The sequence below is a fragment of the Daktulosphaira vitifoliae genome, unplaced genomic scaffold (assembly GCF_025091365.1).
Source record: "Daktulosphaira vitifoliae isolate Bord-2020 unplaced genomic scaffold, ASM2509136v1 Scaffold_5, whole genome shotgun sequence".
Classification (NCBI taxonomy): Eukaryota; Metazoa; Arthropoda; class Insecta; order Hemiptera; family Phylloxeridae; genus Daktulosphaira; species Daktulosphaira vitifoliae.
In genome coordinates, this window is record NW_026099576.1 from 16,689,925 (window position 1) to 16,696,868 (window position 6,944).

The following is a 6,944-nucleotide window of genomic DNA, read 5'->3' on the forward strand; positions in this document are numbered from 1 at the left end:
TCTAAAATACATAATATTTGAAAAATTTACGACTTTAAAATTAGTTGCTTACAACGGTTTGTAGTATTTTATTTTCGTGTAGAATAAATTTTAAAAAATACAAGTTGAATAATACATAGTTTATGACTTTTCCATAATACATAAATTATAAATTTTGAAACTTTATAAGTGTTGTTAAAATTATATTCTTTTAATATTGCTAAAAGTGCACAATAAAAAAATTGTCAGATATAAGATGGAAAAGGAAGTGTGATAGTATTAAAGCAATAAAGCTTCATGTTACTTTCAAGAAATTATTGATGAGTTAGATGTAATATTAGATACAACACATGATCCGCTAATTAAAAATCAAACTAATTCATCAATTTCGGAGATAAGTGAAAAAAATTCCTCATGAGTTTACATATTTGATATACAGTATTGAGTGAAGTGAACATCGTCAGCAAAAGTTTAAAAAGTTCAAATGTGGAATTCAATAATTCTTCAGAATTATTTAATGCACTTGTCATGTTTTTTAAAAGTTATAGAGAAACTATATTTAATACAGCTAAATTGAAAGCTCAAATACTCGCCATTATATAAAAATAAAGAGCAACTTAGATTTAATTCTATGGATTTGGTATTATATTTCCAATCTGAAGATGAAAAAGATATTTGTGCGTATGATTTATTTGAAAATTTCTTAATTTGTCAGAACATAGTCGAAGAATCAACAATATCTATTGATGTAATTAACTTTATACAGAAATGTAATGGAGCTTTTCCGAACTTAGTCATTACTCGTAGGATTTTGTTATGAGTGCCACAATAACTTAATCTAGTTATATAATATAAAATTGTATTATAATATATATAACATTTTGTTTCACAGTGATAGCTTATATGGATGTGAAGTTATAGACTCTAGAACATAAGGTGTTTTTCATGTTTTTAATAATAAAAAATGCACTATCTGGTAAAAAAACAATAAAAATAAAAATTATATTTGTTGTCAATGACTTTTAAGAAGTCTAGGATATAAATTTCAAAAATTTTTGAACTATAGCAGCACGCACATTAGGTGATTTCACATAGAATGACCCTTCATTAATTTTTATATTGTGGACGATTCAAAAGATTCTATTTATATTTCTTTTATATTAAACTAGTGTGCTTTTTAACCATTTAGTAATTTTGGTAATAATATCTTTTAGATTGAACAATTATTTTCTACTTAGATAGTAAGATTTGTTAAGTGTATTTATTTCAATTTTCAAATCAATTAAAAAAATTTTGTTCAAATAAAAATTAATTTTTGTAAAATATACACTTAAATTTTGTTGATCAAATTATAAAAGAATCGTTTGTATTGACAATTATTTAATGTCTGTTATATATATATATATATATACATTTTTCTTTTTAATAAATCTTCAAATCTTTTATATCATCTTAGTGTTTTAAATATATAATTATTTTGGTTTCAATTTATTATAAAATAATATAATTAGGTGTTAAAACACTGAATTACTATTATATATACATATATATGTACGTTAAGAAATGAACTTTTACCATATTGTTACCTGTTGGTTCACATCCAATAGTCTATTAAGAAATCTTGTTTTACTTGATGTATTAGTGTAATAATTCCTGAGTAATACGTTTCTTTGTTCAGCACTTGGCATGGACCTATTGCTGCAATAATTTGCCAAAGTGATTTATAAGCTTCAATAAAATCAGTAAACGTATTAAAACTTTTTTGTACAAGTTAAATCTAATAATTTTATGTATGTAAAGAAATGTATTTTTAATTTTTCATACATGTAGTTATTTTTATTTGACTATGACATATTAATTTACTTTAAAAGTTAAGAGATGTAGGTGATATTTATTTATACTATTTATTTTTATATTTCAATAATATTGTCACGAAATACAAAAAAATGAGAGGAAAATATCTTATTAAAGAATAAAATAATTAGTCTTGTGATTTATTTTTGCGATCACGTGAATATATGTAGTTTTATTAATTAAACTAGTTGATTGCAATTATCTATCCAATAAAATGCGCGGTTTTTATTCTTTATAGCTTAAAGGTTGTGTAAAAGTGCAATTATAATGCTTAACAGTTCTTTAACATATTATCTATCATTTAATTGAATGAATATCGCTCAAACGTATAGAAATAAATTAAATTAAAAACATGAAGTTATATTGATTTCTGTACATAATTTAAGATCAACCACATGCATAAACTATAGGTGTTAACTTTTGAAAATGTTATTTTTACTGAAAATTTTTAAAGGTTGAAATTTTAAATAAAGTATGGTTTTAATGACAGTTTTTTTTTATAAATATTTGATATGATTACGTTTTAATCTATAGTAGTATTATTGTATTGCTGATGTGATAAATGTTTGCTGCATTCCTATTTTAAATCAATTAAATATACATTAATTTTTCCTTTAATTTCAGTTTTGTACTATTAAATAAACTGAACCAATTTATTTAATTTTAGGGCTTTAGAATGTTTTTATAATGTCACAACTTAAATATTTCAAATTGAAATAACAACAAAATTGTTCAAAAAAAACTATAACCACATTAATATTTTATAAGCCTAATATTAGCATGTAAACTATAGAGTTACTATTATATTATCTTAAAAAAAATGAAAAAAGAAAAATGATATGTTTAAATAACATTATAAAAAATACATTATTAACATTGTTTATATTAATAGCGTTATAAAGGAATAGTTTATGACGTTTATAGCTTTTAGACTCATGATAATCATAAGAACCATAATAGTTTATATAGCATATAGATACTGTCTTAAAAACTTCTTTTTGTACTTACCTAATGTAAAAATACATATTTACAATCATATCAGTTTACTTTATACATTACTAGGGTCACGATCAGTTTTATAATACATTATTTTTATACTTCATTATTCACACGTTATCAAGATAGCTTAGAAACAATTAATTATTTTATCAATGATAATCAGAAGCGATAATTTAATTATTTATATCGATAATATATCAAATTTATTTATTTAAATGGTTAGGAGATACACACAAATTAAAAACAGTAGCTCTATTTATTATAATCTTTTATTTAATTAATATTAACAATCATTTTTAAAGTTTTTCTAGTTAAATATTCAATGAGAGCAGAGAATTTTTATGAACAGATATAAAAAAAAACACACCGCTCCACAAAACCAATAACTTTTTAATTTTGCATAGAAACTAAAAAAAAAAAAACAATCAAAAAATTAAAAAATATACTGAATTAAGCTTCATCTAACAAGTGATTATAATTATAAAAATTAATTGTTAAATTCAGGTGAAACTCAAAATAATTTTTTTTAGAAATGATTTATACAGTAACAGTTTACCAAGATATTGGCATTATTATAGAATGGTAGAAGAACACATAAATAGAGTTAAAAAATTAATAAATAACAAAGTAAACTTATTCAAATTTGTAGTAGAAACATATTATCCATATCAAACCTAATTCGACGATAAATACTTTAAAATCATTAGAAATTGATGTTTTTAATCGTTTATATGGAGAAAATGGATTAGCAAATTTTATTTGTTAAAGGTCAAATCATTTTAAAGTTTCGAGGGTAATATCTTTAACTAGATATTAGTTGTGATCATTTGACGTATTATTGAGAAAAATGAATGACAGACACAAAAAAACCATATAGTTAATATTTTAATATGATTAAGAAATTCTTTCTCACAAAAAGAGACTACGGTGGTGGGATCCTTTATAGACATTGAAGTTATATAATCTAAATGAGATAAATATCAAACGAATTTTGAATTTTATTTCTATCTCAAAAAGAATAAAGAAAAAAAATGCAAAAAAGTTATTTCGACGTGTGGAATTCGACTTTCGTAGTCCGAGCGTAGAAAATTGTAATATACTCGACGCAGACACCGTACATTACATAAACTTATAGCTAAAAATGATAATTTAAACTAGTTTATAAGCAGCTTTTCTTAACTTTGAGGAGGCAAAATAATCCAAATAAGTTTAAATTTATATTTAATGTAATTGTCGCCAGGACAAAATTTTTTTTTTGAACTTATATTTGAAGCTCGGAGTATTTCCGGAACATTTTCAAAACTTTGGAAAACATCTTAGGTTTCAATAAAAAAAATTATTTTGGTTTGTTCATTTTTCAACAAGTTATGGCAGTTTTAAGTATCAAAATATTAATAAATCAAACGTAATTCTTTGGGGATTTCTCCCATTTACAGGTAAGGAGGGAATTTTTTTCAATTTTTGAGAGCAATGTCTTCAACTATATACGACTTTTGACTTATCATTGGTTTAGTGAGAGCTTAGAAAAAGTGGCGACAGAAATAAAAAAACAAACCCATTATGGTAAAATTAATTCCTTCTCAGCTTCGTATCGAAGCTAAAATTATTATTACATATAAAAAAAATATTAATTCTAGAAGCATAAGTTAAAAATTGAAAGTATTTTCAATATCATTATTAAATTAAAGTTGTTTTTAAAACAAAGTTGGATGTTTAAATTATCCATCCAAAATTAAGAAGTAATAGTCCTATTACTGATTCAAGAAATGGGTGAAAACAAAATAAACTGTAATGTAGCCATTAGTTTAAGTTACAATTCTGGCTTATTCTTTAATAACAATAACAAATGTAAAAGGAATAGTCACATTTCATATCCTTTATATTATAACGTTTACTACTTAAATAGGTTATTCTACTCGCATTATTTTGTTTTTAGTTAAGTTAAAAAAACAATCTATTAAAAACCAATTGAACTAAATTGATAAACATAATTAATTTAAAATCTTCAAAGATAGTAGGTGTTAGAAAATGTTTTGATTACGTTCATTCTTGATAATAATAAAAAATATTAATCAAAAGCTTCGTACGTCATTAATTAATAGTTATAATACTTCTTTCGTAATAAAAAACATATTCTTATTAAGTTATTTTTCATAGTAATCTGTGTATAGTTACATATTGCTATAAACATTTTTTGCATTTTACTAGAATTTATCTATTTATTCTACAAAGAAATAAGAAGTTATTCAGCTGATGTAAGAAATATTTCATTAAATTGAAAAATCCATTTCGAGTAACGTATTGTTCAACTTTAATAAACATGTGACCAAATATATATTTTTATAAATTTCGTAACACAATTATTTGTTTTATAAAATAAATCATTTGTATAAAAAATTTAAACAGCAGACTTAGGTTGGGCTTAATATCTGATAGCTATGTATAATTAGTATATTATTTTTAGATTATATGATTAATTTTACTTGACTTTAAATAATTACACAGCTAAATATTTTATCATTTTATATATTCTCTCAGTTCATTGAACTTTTTAGTAATTATAAAAAAATAAGAAGACTTATGCAAATTTAACAATACAATATTTTTTCAGTCGATAAATTTAAGATTTTTAAAATTAAAAATTAAAAAAATCTAGTTAATGCTTGTAGTTTAAAATCCGATTTTTTGGATTGGTCAATTGAACTCATGAATATTATATATTATAACATTATTATAAAAAAAATTAAGGCCCATTGAAAACTTTCTGGGTTTGAAAATGTATTATAACAAAAAATGTGTAAGTTATATTTAATATTACTAAAATGTCTTAAACAAGCGATAGTCTCGTTTAGGCATTTAATGTTTACAACAATATTTAGGTTCATAAAAATAAATATAGTGTAATCTATGCTCATTAATTATTGCAGACTTTTCGAGCAAAACAAACAAGCACATTAAGTTGTTGTTATTGCACAATTAAGTACAACAAATTAGAATTTCAAAAATTATCTAATAAATCATTAATTTATTAATTTTCTTAAAGATTAAAGAATTATTATTCAGTTAAAATAACTGTATTTATATTTGTATACAAACGATATTTTTATAAAATCACTCAAGAAGTGCTTTGTATGCTGATATTAGAACTATTAAAACTCTAAAGTGTATAACATACATAAAATAATAATAATACAGATTGGAACAGATTGACATCTCTTAAAACTTTTGTAACCATTAAAATATTTCTGTATTATTTTTAGACAATTTTTGAATTTATGAAATACACACAGAGAATGTTTGTTTTTATTTATTTTTAATAATAAAATAACATTTTTTAGTAAAATTTCTTTTTTTAATTTTCAAAATAATTTTTTTTTAGATCATTTATTAAGAAACATTTTTATGGGTCTATAACAGCTTTAGGATAATTGCTTATTGAGTTACAAACATTTTAATGTATAGAGAAATATACAGTGCGGTCGGAGAATGCGTTATAAATATACATCAGTACGTGCTCACCTACTCGCGCCACATACCTACTGTTATCAGCTACATCTTTTAGTTAGATATTCAGTATACAATTATTAAAAAAGATGTTTTCTTTGAGAGAAATATTCTTAAATTTAAAATCTATTAAAATTTAATTTTAAATAGCTATTTTTAATCGTCTTTCTATCAAATAATGAATAATTTAAATATTGATAATGAATACAATTTTTTCATTTCGGTGTAAATGTGAAGTTTTATATATATATTATTCACAGCCTTCACTAGACTCAGCTTTAGACATGACCATTGCGCGCACGTAATCATCTATCTCATGAAACGGTTACCCATACTATTTAATAATGTTATTAAGTGAATATGTTCTTGGTAGCATCAAGAAAATATTGGTTCTGAAATTACCATTGGATACCATTGGATACTTCACAAAAATATTGTATGTACTTTGCTCTGAAACTTTTAGAACAATTCTCATTTTTAAACTTCTGTAGACATAAAATTTACAATTAAAAAACTTAACGTCCAACTTCTTGAAAAATATCTGTAACTACTTCACACACTATGACTTAACAGAAAAATGTATTTTTAATAACAGATTATATAATTTG